Raw genomic sequence first — 14890 nt, forward strand, 5'->3', positions numbered from 1 at the left:
ACAGGAGCTGTTGTGCCAAAGTAATCTCCAATAAAGAAATGTGATCGGAAGTACGAACCACCTAACAAGTACAAGTATTGTTTTAGTCTCTATAGAGTTATTATGGTGTGAATGAGTAAAGGTAGGGGCCACACCGGCAGGTGGCGCAGGAGCTGCAGGCGTCACAGTCCACTGATGGCTCGGCTATGACGTCAGTATGATGGACGGAGACAGCGGGCCTGAACCCGGAAGTTGTATAGCAGGTAACAGACGCTGAGGAAACTTGATTTCGGGGGCTTGAATTAGAGTTCATGGTGGGTAGAGGACCGGTGCATGGACCGGTGGACGCCTGGAGGAGAAATGACGAGGGTGAGAACTTCCGGAGCTGGAGCAGGATTTAGATGGTTAGACCTGGATTTTCCGGGAGGAGCTGGAGCCGGTGGACAGACACGGGTGGGCGGAGCTGGAGCGCCCGACGTTTTCTGATGTGAATTTGAAGTTATGAACTGAAGTAGCTGAAACAAATCAAAAGTTCTTGATGACTTGACGGTTGGATTTAACTGCGAGAAGCTATTACAGGATTTTAAAGTTGTCTCAAGTAATGGCGCTCCGGCCAACGCTGGAAGTTAAGGACAGATCATCAACAACATCTGCGAAGTTGGCGCTCTTTAACAAAACTGACTCTACTTTAAGGACGGATCGACCAGCCCGCATGTAATCACAGTCAGAAGGTAAGAACAAATCCCCAAACACCGAATTTAATAACCTGTACGAGATAGCTCTGAAGACGAGATGAACAGCAGCTAAGATCTGTAGAGGCTGGTGTAGCTGTGATGTGGGGAGCATGGAGTGGGCAGAAAGCATGCTAAGTGGGTGGGCTGGACTTATGAAATAAATGAGTGGACAGAAAAGACTCCATGTTTGCCTGCTTGAGGAGGTAACAACCTGGGGAGATCAGTCCACCATATTTCAGGTGACCTTAACACTGCAACAGACTTTCCCAGTGAAGCAGAACCACGTTATCTGCAAAGAGCACAATTCTTGAACCCACAAACCAGTTATGTAGCTGGATTTAAAATTTAAAATACAATAAATCAAGTTTCCTTTAAAAAGTAGGTTGAAAATCTTAATCCCTGTGATGAACCTGATGAAAATAGTCAGTAGCGCACTCATGAAAGCAAAGGCAGTGTTTCAGAGACAAGTGTTACAGCTCTATTCACGAGAAAAATAAATCTGTTCTCTGTGAACCCATGATTAGAAGCACAGAGCTAATCAGTGGGCTTTAAGGCTAAAAGGAGTAAGTCTTGTTAATTGTTCTCCTGACATCTGAGATTTAATTCTATGAGAATTAAAGGGAGATCCCAGAGAGGCGAGAGGCAAAGAGAACTGGGGATTAATAGAGACGTGGAAATGAAGTAAAGGATGTATTAAAGAGAATAGTTTAATTCTGCAGGGATGACTTCCTAACTCCAAAACATGCAGTTAAATACCGACAAAGAATTCACCAAGGAACAACTTAGCAGGTTTACTGACAAGATAATGAAACTGAACTGTGCAGTTCTGTCGGAATTAAGGTTTTGCTGATTTTTGATCGTGTTTAATTTTTAGGTAATAATTCATAGATTCAGATCATATTGTTTACTGCGATTTGAATTTATCCTTCCGCTTGTTTTTATGTTTTACTTTGTTGCACGTTGAAGGCTTCCTTCTAGTTTCCTGCTAGTGGAATTTTAAGAGTTTTACTGCCGCTCAGTGTCCAACAATAGTTACTGCACAAAGAAAAAAATGAAAGGACTAGATCACTGTTTTTCTGTTTTATCTCAACTACAAAACCTGCAGACCAGGGTTGTCAAACATGCGGCCCATGGGCCAGTGCAAAAATTACAGAGACGACATTAACTGAAAACCATAAATTTGTAAAACTTTAAATTTGAAATAATTCCTAGACCATGACAAGTTGTTTTGATCATAAATTAAAATACTACATTGCTCATTGTGCTTTTGTCATTTTGTGCCTCATTGTTGTAATATTTTGTCTTGTATTTGTCTGACTTTGGTCATCTGTCTCTGTTTTTGTCGTTTTGTTTCTTGTTTTTGCCATTTTGTTCCTTGTTTTTGTGACTTTGTGTTTCCTTTTTGTCTCGCTTGTGTTTTTGTCTTCTTTTTGTCATTTTGTGTTTCACTTAACTTATTGTTTTTTGTCTCGTTTTTGTTGTTTTGTGTTTGTCTCGCTTGTGTTGTTTGTCCATTTTTTTGTCAATTTGTGTCTCATTTTTGTAATATTTTCTCTGATATTTGTAGTTTTTTGGGGGTTTTTTGTCTGACTTTTGTCATTTTGATCATAAAGTAAAATACTATATTGATCAGTTCCAGATACCTGTGACTAAATGTTTTTTGCCTTCATAGACATACTGTGATCTGGAAGTTGTAATGTGTAAATGATAAACTGAAGCATAATGCTTTTGAAATTGAACTTATTTTTCTTGAGAAATTTCAGGTTGTTCATGACGTTTTGTAAAAAGATAAATGTGAACATTTTCAGAATGTACTTTTTGTACAAAAACAAAGGAAAATTTTGGAGTTGTGGCTATTTAGAGGTTATTATGCTCTGATTTTACTGGTGCAGCCCATTTGAAATCAAATTGGGCTGAATGTGGACTGAACCTGAACTAAAATGAGTTTGACACACCTGCTTTACACTTTATATGATGCAAGCAACTTTTTTCCCAAACAAGTCATGACGCAAATAGCCTTGTGCACTTTGAGGGCCTGTAACTTGTTGTATTTACAGAGTATGAAGATAAAATTTAGCATAGTTTTAATAAATATACTACAGTTGTAAAAAAAAGAAAATCTGAGGAGGTCAGGTGAGAGGTTTCAGATTTCACTGGATAACGCAAACAAATGCTCCCATGCTTATAGTGTATTCAGTTAAAATGATGATGAATATTTACGGATTCATTCATTCTGTTGCGGCTTCTAGCACTCTTTAAATGCAGAACATCCACAATGTATTTATTTTATTCTGTGATTGGAACAAGCCAGAACCAAGTGTGATCCAAGCTCTTATTTAAGCTGCAGGTTGATGTTTTGTCCACTAGAGAGCAGCACAGAACAACACAGAGTCACTGCTTCCTGAGGTCTGCTGAGGAGCTACACAAACTGTTAAAATGAGTTAGTGACAGCTTATATTTTTCACAGGGCTGAGGTGTTGTTGGGGCAGCTCTCTGAGGAAGATGATCTGATAATCAACACAAACATAGTTGTTACTGTTGACAGTAGAAAGTGTGTGGGAAGCAGAGGGCTGATGATTGGTTGAGAGTCAGATACAGCCAATGAGCTGCACCAGGTCATCTAACTGTTACTTTCCTCCTCACTTTTAACTTTCACCCTGTAGTAGGTCTGTTTTTGGATTTTGTTTTTAAACCATTAGTTGAACAGTGTAATGAATGACTCTCATGGGTGCCCACTTGAGGAATTAGTTAGAAAGTACATTATAATATTATGACTCATAAATTTATTGTTTATATACTAGAGACTTTAATTCATTGTTTTTGTCTTGTACCTCACTGACAGAATATGGGGAGCATTCAATACTGTGATGATCTGAAATAGATTTTTACTCTATGATTAAATGATGGTATCAACACGCCAGTAATTAAGGGTAAAAATGTGATGCTAATGTACACGTGAATTAAAAAAAAGGAACATTAGAACATATTAATGGCCTTTAAAGATCTGCTTTGCAAACCGTTCACCTTCATCTGTTAACTCTATGAATTTTCCATGAGAATAATCTCATGTGAATGTTACTGTACTCTGCATCTGCTGTATATCTGCTGTACATTTTCTCTGGATCACGCTCTGCTGCTCTCCCACACAGCTCACAGCTCTGCAGCCCACACACTGATCAGAGTTCAGAGGTGGATCTGCATTAGCAAACAGCATAGAAGTAACGGACCAACTCTGACTTATTCTGTATCCGTGAGCATGGAGGCCAGCTGAGGACGCTACAGCCTACACACACACACACACACACACACACACACACACACACACACACACACACACACACACACACACACACACACACACACACACACACACACACACACACACAGATCACAGGGAGCTGCAGGTTCTCCTTTAAAGCAGCACGTCATCCACTCTCTACAAAATGACACTGAGTAGTATATTTATATTTTATGTGAATGATGCATTCCGAAAGTGAAAAAAGCATCCTGTCTTAAAAAACAAACAAAAAAAAAACATGCTAAAAGTTTCTTACTCTAACTGTTAGGAGTCTTTCTTGCTCACATTCGTTTTAGCGGATCCCAGATGTTGGTAGCTGGATATGCAGAAAATCTGCATCCATCTCTGCAGGTCACATGGAGACTAACAGAATAACTCGTCTTTTTATTAGAAATGAAAACCCTCATGCTATTAATTAGCTCTAGCTGCATAGTGGATTGGTGGTTAGTACTGATTCCTCACGGCTAGAGGATCCCCGGTTCGTGTCCCTGCTTTCCCGGGATCTTTCTGCATGGAGTTTGCATGTTCTCGCTTTGCATGCGTGGGTTTTCTCCGGGTGCTCCAGCTTCCGCCAACAGTCAATAACATGCTGAGATTAATTGGTGATTCTAAATTGTTCATATATGTGAATGTGATTGCTTGTCTCTCCCTGTAGCTCTGTGATAGACTGGTGACCTGTCCAGGTGTCCCCTGCCTTCACCCTAAGTCAACTGGGACAGACTCTAGCCCCTCGAGACCTAAATGAAGATAAAGCGTTGTTTAGATAATGCATGGATATTAATTAGCTCCCAAGATTATAAATGGTTCATTTTGGACTGACAGCATTCCTTCTCCTTAATCTTTATTTTGGCAACTATTACTTTTCTTAATTTTTCTCCAACGTGCACCACATTTGTAAGTAAAACTGCACTAATTCTCAGTCTTAGCCTCACTTTTAGCATGATTGCTAGTCTTTCTAGAGTTTCTTTTTCTGTTTTGTGATTATAGACAGAACAAAAAAGTTGCGCACTCTAATATTTTGTTGGACTGCCTTTAGCTTTCAGTACGGCACTCATTCACTGTGGCATCATTTCAAAAAGCTTCTGCAATGTCACAGCATTTAATTCTGTCCAGAGATGCATTAATTTTTCACCAAGATCTTATATTGATGATGGGAGAGTCTGCGCAAAGTTCTCCAGCACATCCCAAAGATTGTCAATGGGATTGAGGTCTGGACTCTATGGAGGCCAATCCATGTGTGAAAATGAAGTCATTCACAATGTGAACTCCGTGAATCCTGGCATCGTCATCTCGGAACATGTCCATGCCATCAGGGAAGAAAAGCTCCATTGATGGAAAGACCTGGTCATTCAGTATATTCAGGTAGTCAGCTGACCTCGTTCTTTGGGAACATAACGTTGCTGAACCTGACTAAACCCAGATCATAACCCCCACAGGCTTGTAGGCACTAGACATGTTGAGGGCATCACTTGATCCACCTCTCTTCTTACCCTGATGCCCCCATCACTTTGGAACAGGGTAAATCTGGGCTCACCGACCACATTTGTTCCTCTAAGATGATGGTTCACCACTATCCTTCAGGTTTTAATAATGCATTGGAAGGTTCTTAACCTGATTTTAGTAGTTTCAGAAATCTTCTTAGTTGTTTTCTTTGCTTGATGCAGGCCAATAATGTGACCCTTCTGAGACAGATTAACATCCTTTCCATGACCACAGGATATGTCTTCCAACATGGTTGTTTATAGCTCCTCACTGTATCAGCTAGGATTACATCAGTTGTTGCCAGCTGAAACATATTCATCACTGCAGTAATTATCCAATGGAAGGCTCTTACCTATTTGCTTATCAAGGTGGCAACTTTTTTTTTTTTTGGCCAGACAGTGAATTACAGACATGTTTTACTTTTTTCTGATACTTGAACCATTTCTTGTCATTTTCCACTTAATACTTCTTTCATGGTTCTGTTTATGTTGCTTTAAAGAAACATTTTTGCCCCTTTCACAGCTGCATCAGTAAAGACAGAGTGAACAGGACCAGATTACAACCAGCCCTGGCTCCAGAGCGCACTGACCATAATATTAGGTCAACGTGCTCTGCTGAAATCTAACAGAAAAAGCTACTTTTTATTATAGAGAGGCATTTTCAAGTGTAGTTTTAGATCTTGTACCAGAAAAATGATGGGACTTTCATTTATTTTGATAAAATTATTACATATGTTGAATTACATTATGGTGTAGGGTGACTTTGTGTTTCCAGTGCAAAAACGCTCCAACGGCAGATTTTGAATCAACTTCAGTATATTAGTGGCAATAGCTGTCATGTGACCAGAGAAATCAATTCATTTGTTTGATCATTAGTCAGGTGAATTTGCATAATATGCAGAAAATATTCATAAGCACTTTGACTGGACATCAGCTTAAAGAAAAAGTGTCAAACTGAATATTTTTACACCTTCAGAAAGAAAGAAGCAGGCTTGCTGTCTCCATTTGTTTCAAGTGTTTATGCTAAGCTAAGCCAACTGCCTGTATGAGGGTGGTGCTGACTTTCTAATCTAAGAATCAAAAGCAAATACATGCCCCACTATGTTGAAGTACTGCTGTAATCTGTAAAGTAGAGCTGAAACTAACAAATATTGTGATTATTCATTAATCTAGTTATGCCAGTTATTTTTTTTTCATTGAATAGATGAAAAATTACATAATGGCAGTAAATTGTTGAAATGTTGTTGAATACTGTTGTTGATTATGAAGTACTTTTTAGTTTTATGAAAGAATTCTTTAAATGAGCTGTGACAAAGAAAAAGTACCAGATATCTCCTAATGGTACAAAATGCAGAAAATTTTTTAAAGCTGTGTTAGTTGCGATCTCCATAAGAACACATACATTCATGTTGCCCACACATGAACATGGAGTTAACTGCAGACACAGAGAGAGAGAGAGAGAAAGACGTAAATTAGCTGCAGGGATAATCATAGCTGGGATGCGCCTCTTCTCCATCTTTAGGTCCGTGCAGTAAAACACGCTGCGCTATCTAAACACACCTACACATACAACAACGTACTGTATAAATCATGGCATCACATTCGCCCCACACACCCCGTCCTCCCACTAATCGCTCCAACTAATTATACTTTCCTGAACTCTGCTGTTCTAAACGCATGCAGAGGAGGACAGAGAGCAGCTCGGAGTTTCTGAGAGCTGGAACTGATAATGATGATCATGATATAATAATATCGAGGCTCCTGTGAGCACGTAGTGATATTCAGTGTATAAACTCTGTAGTAGCAGGAAAGGAAGCCCTCTGAAGAGGCGTTCAGAGCTTCGCAAAGTAAGAAAGCTGTTTTCAAGCAACCCGTCAATGTCTGATGTCACGACATGGTTGATATGCTCATTGATGGCAGTAACTGTGGAAAAGCAGCTATCCTAAACTAACTACTCACTGAGTGTTATCAAACACATTTAAGACACATATACTGAAGATATCTTAGGAGCCTGATTTAAGCTCATTCAATATATCAGTTAATCAGACATTTAGAAGATTTACATTTGGATTGACATGCTCATTGAAATTACAGGGTTTTATATGTTTATGTGTCAGAAATCAAAGCGTCTGAATCACAATTTATTGTTTTAGGACATACTGCTTCAGGAAACTACTTCTTGGGAAACTATTTCTAGAATTTTGTAAAACACACCGCTTGTCTTTTTAGAGTTCTTGTGTGCAGGTGAGATGCAGCATGTTAAACAGTGCTGTGTTGCAGGTTTGTTTGCTGGATTTAGGAGACATTTGGTTTAGATTAGCACATAAACTGAAAAATGGGAAACCTGGACCAAACTCCATGTCAACAAGCACACGAGAACTTGTCTGTATTGTAAATATTGCCTCGTTGATGGTGATGTTTGAGAGGCTAACATTTACATGCTGCTGGACGAAGACATCGTCCAGAGTTCAACCAGTCAGCATGTCATCTCTAGCGTATCTAGTACGTACCCTGGAGTCGGTAGTTTTTTCTCCCAAGAAGACAGCATTGAAAGAGGTTCTACAGGTTGTAATTCTGGCATCAAAGGTTCAGGCTGCCCCAAAACAGCCCACAAGTTCCTGTGGTGGAAAACGGCCAATTGTTGTATTTGAAACAAAACCCATGTGCTTTATCTCAGCGCAGTTCCACCAGATGAAAACATGAGCACAACTTCCAAGGCTCTCTCAGACACTACCAGTCAAAAGGTTGGACACGCCTTCTCATTCATTAATACTGAAGATTAACACTCTTGTTTACAGCATAATTTCATATGCATTCTTTTATAGTTTTAATGTCTTCAGTATTAATCTACAACGTACAAAATAATTACATTAAAGCCCTTGAATGAGAAGGCGTGTCCAAACTCTGGACATCGCTGTTTCCTGATGTTTCCAGTGTTTATGCTAAGCTAAGAAACATCTATTCTACCTTCAGTTTACATGAAAATGATATCCAACTTCGCACCTTAGTACTGGCAAGCAAGCTAAAGAAAGTCCCAAAAAAATCAGACGATTACTTTCAAAGGGTTAGTTTTCCGTGCCAACGCAGAGATGGACAGCTAGCAACTCATGGCATAGCTAATGTCAGCCACATAAGCTCATATGTCACAATGATGCAGACCACTGAACTGCACTCCATCATTATTTTACAGTAAATATTCTCTTCCAGTCAGTTTCCATATAGAATAAGACATTTGCATGCTAACGTCATGATAGCAGCTGTCTGCTGACCCAGAGAACAGACTACACATCTACCGGTCCATGAAGCTGCTGCTCTGTAGAACTTTCTCTCAGTCAGTGTTTCAAGTTGGAAACATTTCAACGTCAGTAAAACCGCATCACGGTTGGGCTGCATGTTAGATTTTATTGATATTCTCTTTGCAATCAGTTTCTACAGCGAGAGTGGGAGGAGGGAGTCAGAGCAGAACAGAGAGAGAGAGGAGGAGGAGGGTTATGCAAAGAGAAATCCAAAGATAGCGAATGGGAAAGCAAAATTACGGTGAGGTGAACAGCTGTGACCACATTCTTTCAACAAATCGCTAGTATTTTTGGAACATTTATTTATTGTTCTGACTGTGTTTTATTTCTTTTTCCATTATCTTTGACAATGCAGCTTTATTGTGCCTCAGTTCTTTGTAAGACGGTTCATATTCCCTCTGGGTTTGAAAGATATACAAACACATGTGCTTTACCATGATACTTTAAATAGAATGCAGATACTGGGCTATTTTAATGGTGCTTATCAAAGCATCATTGAGCTGTCCTATGTTGCACTCCTGCCACTTCATAGGTTCATATTTATATATTTTATTTATTTTACTTTAGTTTATTTGTATTTTGATCTTTTTTTTTTAAATATATGGTGCTAATACAATGGTGTGAGAGAAACGTATTTTCGGTTCCTCTGTATGTACTGGATATATAGAGAAATTGACAATAAAAATCTTCTGTTCTATTCTCTTTTATGAAGGTGTGGCCAACATGCCTGTTTGGTGCTGTAATAACATCCAGTGGTACTAAAAGGTTGCACAGAAAACCTTTAACCCTCTGAACGCCACAACGCACCAGCACAAGCCACCAAATTACACAGTTCTTCAGCCAGAAAGTGTAGAAACACAAAGAACCTTCCAGCATTTCTTCAGCTATGCATCCATCATGTGCTGTTCTGTCAGGAAACTTACCCGCATCTAAGCTTAAAATTGTGATATTTACTTAAAATCCCTTTATCCTGAATGCCTCATATAAAAATTTGCATTTGCATTACCCTGAATTTTTAAAATATGGAATATTCTGCGCTCCTTGGTGCAACTAAGAGGCCATTAGTGTTTCATCTATATCCAGCAGGTGTGTGACCAAAGGGACCTTTCAGCTGAACTGCAGGCTGTGTCCATGATTTATAACATTTTATGTATGAAACTGCAAAACAGATGTGTACATATATTTTTACCTTGACGTCCGAATTGTATGTCCTCTCTATGGTATTTTACACTCAAGCAACTTCTCTTTTTTTTAATTTGCCAACTTATAAAGTTGCGTTCATAATTGTCACTCAAATACAAATTAGAACATATTAATTTTAATGAGCAATCAGCTTAAAAATTACTGTTATTTCCTCTGCCAAGGAACGCGATGGAGTTATGTGACAATCGGCGTACGTTTGTCTGTTAGTCTGTCTATGCACAACATTGCTAAAAAACAGAATAACAGATTTGGATGAAATTTTCAGGGGAGGTCAGAAATGACGCAAGGACCAAGTGATTAGATTTTGATAGTGATGCAGCTGGTAGTTTTGATCCATAGATTTCTTAAAGATTATGTATCATTGCGAGATAGCGGAACTGTAACTATGACAACAAGTGAACATTGCGTCAGCTGCCTGCTGGCGATCACATGACTGCAATCCTTCTACAAATCCACCGCTGCGGACTTATCAGGACTTATCCGTCAGAAATTATACAACAACTGAGCAGCCTTGGTAGAGTACTGCGGTCATTCTGCTCTCCTCGTTAGGTAAGTGATAGCTAACAATACCTTTAGCTGCAGTGGAAAAGTTAATTCCTCTAACTCAGTGTAGTTTGTTGGTTGAATATAATTTCAATGGAAGTTGTCAAAACTGAAAAAGATTTGTGCAAACTGTTGCGCATTTTGTTTAATTGTTCAATTTTTTTTTACAAATGCATTAAAAAAATAGTGCCATATATTATGTATGTCAAGAAAGCCACAGCTTCTACTCTAAAAGGCTGAGAGTTTTTGCTGAAATTCAAACACCAGCCTGTCTACAGGTCCATGACCATGGAAACAGACATAAGTGCAGAGTGTAAATGCAGGTTGGGCTTTTAATCACTGGATTTCTAAGCTCCTTATTCAGATGCAATGCTGTGTGGATGTTGCTGAGGCTTTTTTCTGACAGGTGTCTCCAATGGTTCCCTGATAATCTCATGTTTGAAAGACTGTGTTTTTTGTTGCTCCCCTTTTCTTCTTATCGGCTCCAAAATGGTGGTTAGTGGGATTCTGGTTTCCTAGTGTGACATCATCTTTATGCGTCAAGCTTTTGCAGGCAGAGAAAAAGTAGAGCATTCAAACTGTCCTTTCTCCTCTTCCTTGTTCTTCTTCCCTTCATTCTTCTTCACTGCCCTCTTTTTATCTACACTGTGTATTTGTTGTAGGAAACCTGATTTTCTAAAAATGGGAGGATGCAGAAATAAGAAATACTGGGAGGAGGTATAGGAAGCAACAGAGAGTAAAATAAGAACAAAAAGGAGAACAGATAAAAGAAGAGGAGATGAGGGGGAAAAGCAGGAGGTAAAGAAGCAAATGGTGATGAAAAGGAAAGGCAGCAAATGGAATAAGATGTCAAGGAGAGGAAAGAGAAAAGAAGAGAAGGATGAAGAAAGAATGGATAAAAAGTGAATGTAGGAACAGCAGGTGAAGATGAACGAGGAGAAAAGAAAGGAAGAAAAAGTGTGACAGAGGAGAAGCAAAAACTGAAGGAAGAAAATAGGAGGTGAAGGAGGAGGAGGAGGCTGCAGCAGGTGCAGCAACAGAAGAACAGAGTCTGCAGAGAGTTGAGAAAAACAGTGAGGTCTCACTCTGCTGCGGTTTTCAACCCACTATCTCTCCACAGTTATGCTAACAAATTTCCGTTTACGGCCATTTGTCATAAACCAAAGTTTTGGACAACCTAAGGAGAAAGTCTAAAGATCACCAAATGTTAATGCTAATGTTAAAGTATAATGTTAATAAAATTTAGAGAATATTTTGCATCTGAAGCAAGCAGTCACTCTACTGTCACCTGTTTAAAATTGGGATTTTTACCCATCAGCATTGTCTGAAATGTCAGTGAACATATTTGCATTGAATTGAGTAATCTAGATATGATGAACATCCCAGTTGTAGTCATATTTAAGATTTGTCTTTTACACGGAACACTGAGACATCTGGTTTTACACATCCTTGTACATTCAATGCCACGTGTGATCAAAAATTTAACAGCTGTGCCTATAATTTGGCCACCATCTCTATTGTCTCTTTGTGCAGTGATACACTGCTCCTAGTGCTCCTGCAGTATCTGTAACATTTGCTAAAAGTCCTGTAAACATGCCAGGCTTTATCTACCAAGAGTGGCCATTACCCAAAGACTAAATTCCCTTTTTTAAAAAATCGCTCCAGGGAAGCTTTCACTGCAGTAATTGTTTGTGTTTCCTTTGTCATATACGTAAGCAGTATTCACAAGTCTGGATAAGATGTGGAAATGCAACAGCTGCCTGCTGACTTTCTTGCACAGCTGGCAAAACAGCTTTGGAGTGTGACACAAATAAATGAATCAAAATCCTAACTAAAGGTGTGCATTACTTTTAGGAGGATTTTACTCAACTATAAGATGCAGTTCAAGTTCCCATATTATGCACTTTTCAGCAAACTGATAAAAGGCTCACATGATCTGAGAATGTGTCTTTCAGTTTTTTAGCTCAAAATACTGAAAAGATGGTTCATTTCACTGTTATTGTTTATTCCCTGGTTGTAGCCCCGTTCTAGTTTTAAATGTGGTTGAGGTGCGACTGGCTGTGACCCCTTCAGGAAGAAGACTCTCTCTGCATATGTGATGGGACAGTGCGAAAGAGTATGAAACCAGAACTTTCTTCAAAGCTTTCTCTTTTCTTCTAGCTTCCTCATAAAACAGTCTTTAATTTGGAAGCCATTATTTTTCACTCATGGCCATGATAGGTTGTCAATTGACGTTGCATTTCTAAAATAGTTTGGCAGTGCAGAGCAGCAGCCTGGAAATGACTCTTAAGTGAATGACGATTAACATGCAGTTTTAGTGGGCTGTGTTTCCATCACTATTTTATACTCATCGTATAGAATAGTTGTCTGACTACAGAAAAAGAAAAATATATAAATGAGAGCAGCGTCACTGGGAGTTTGTATTGAAATGCAGTATATGTTAGCACAGATAGCAGGAGAGAAGCAAACAGACGTAAGAGTTTCAGTTGCACTAAAGCAAAATTGCAACATGAAAACACAGTTCTTGTTTAATGGTTTCTAATCACTCTAAAGTTTCCACCATCTCTGAATGTCCCTAAGCGTTACAATTTCCACAGAGCTCTGACCTGTGGGCACAGAATCAAGGCTAATGGTAACATTAACCACATACCATGCTAATGGTTTTTGCCATTGTTGTAGGGAACATTACCATCAATAACATAGGGAATCCATTGGATCTTTAGTTCCTCAGATGCTGGGACTGCATGAAGACTCTTTTGTTTACTCTTGCAGCCAACAGCGGAACATTTGGTGAGATTTGCCTGAGGCTGAGAATTTTAGAGTTAGCAGAAGCGGCTCTGCAAGGTAAATCAACCTGGTGAACTGTGAAGCAGCTGCTCATTCTCAAATGTTCAGCTGGAGTCAGAAGGCAGCAAGTAGGTCCCCATATGGAACCATTAAAGCTGAAAGAGGATAGAAAAAGCTGAGAAGCAGTCTGTGAGTTAATTAGATTTTATTTACTGTTACTGTAAGAGCATTAGTGGGCCTCTCTGTTGGAGGCATTAATTCATTATTAAATATTTTAAAAAGGCGAACTGTTTTCCTGATTTTTCTCATCAGCCTTGCCACAAATGTCACTGAACATATTTACATGGAATTGAGTGAGTTATGATGAATATCCCACTTTTGGTCGTATTCGGGGTATGTACTTTACTTTGGCATCTGGTTTTACATATCCCTGTACACCAGATACAAAACTGATTTAAAACATCACCAACTGTGTCTATAAATATCAAAATGTGTACCTGATTTAAATTTGACCACCATCCTTATTTTTTTTGCAGCGATACACTGCTGCTAGTGCTCCTGGAAGTCCTGATTAGTAAACATGTCAGGCATTATCTACAAAGAGTGGCCATTACCCAAAGACTAAATTTCTTTTTTTTAAAATTGCTCCAGGGAAGCTCTCACTGCAGACAGTGTGTTTCTTTGTGTAACTTAGGTAGGCAGTATTCCTACCTATCAAATCTGGATAAGATGTGGAAATGCAACAGCCGCCTGCAAGTTAATGCATGAGAATGATGTTATGGGTCCCAAGAATAGGACCACAGCAACAAAAATGAATCCCTACAACATACAGGAGATAATGTGCAGAAATTAAGGCCCTCATCCAGGTTGCATCTGGTGTGCAGTCGTTTCTGTCCCCCTAAGGTGACCAGGGCACAACAGTGCTGATGTCAACAGTTCCCCCTTAGGGGGCTACTGTTTCCCTGTCCCTTATTTAAAATAAAATATTATACTGGCTGAGATATTTTAAATTTAAAGTTAATTAAAACAAAATGTGGTCACCAACTTTTAAGTGTGCCACAATGACAGTGATCCTATTGGAGCCATTCATTCGTTATGAACAAGAAAAGCACTCAGAGAACTCGGTACTCCACCAAGTCTGCTCAGTCGTATTATCATTTCCGATGGATGAAATCTTCAATAAAAAAACAACCTTGCGCTGAGCACAGGTATATGTTATGTATGGATACCGAATCGCATGACCTAATTATGAAGTGGGCGCCGGGAATTGATAGGACTCAGAGACACCCCCACAGTTTGTTCAATTGTTCTTTGGATAAGTCCTGATAAGTTTGCAGTGGTGGATTTGTAGCAGGATCACAATCATGTGATCATCAGCAGGCAGCTGACGTAGTGTTCACTTGTTGTCATAGTTACAGTGACGTTGTGCTGCTATCTCACAATACAGAAATCTTTAACAAGTCCGTGGATCCAGCCTGTAAATCGCATCACTGCTAAAATCTAATTACTTAGTCCTTGTGTCATTTCTGACCTTCCTTGGAAATTACATCCAAATCCGTCAGTCCATTT

At 39.2% G+C, this 14890-nt stretch overlaps 1 protein-coding gene across 3 annotated transcripts in view; it reads left to right on the forward strand.

The window, feature by feature from the left end:
- Positions 1-406: 406 nt before the first annotated feature.
- The window catches only part of LOC111583762 (IQ motif and SEC7 domain-containing protein 1-like), a 205546-nt gene continuing 191062 nt past the window's right edge, over positions 407-14890 (forward strand). For 2 of the 3 annotated variants that reach the window (XM_055013036.1, XM_055013035.1), the window contains exon 1: positions 410-710. The gene's annotated coding sequence lies outside the window, so the exon portion shown is untranslated. Of the gene's footprint in view, positions 711-14890 lie in introns of all 3 variants that reach the window. The other variant, XM_055013040.1, reaches the window with a different exon arrangement.

This window comes from Amphiprion ocellaris, chromosome 8, assembly GCF_022539595.1.
Source record: "Amphiprion ocellaris isolate individual 3 ecotype Okinawa chromosome 8, ASM2253959v1, whole genome shotgun sequence".
Lineage (NCBI taxonomy): Eukaryota > Metazoa > Chordata > Actinopteri > Pomacentridae > Amphiprion > Amphiprion ocellaris.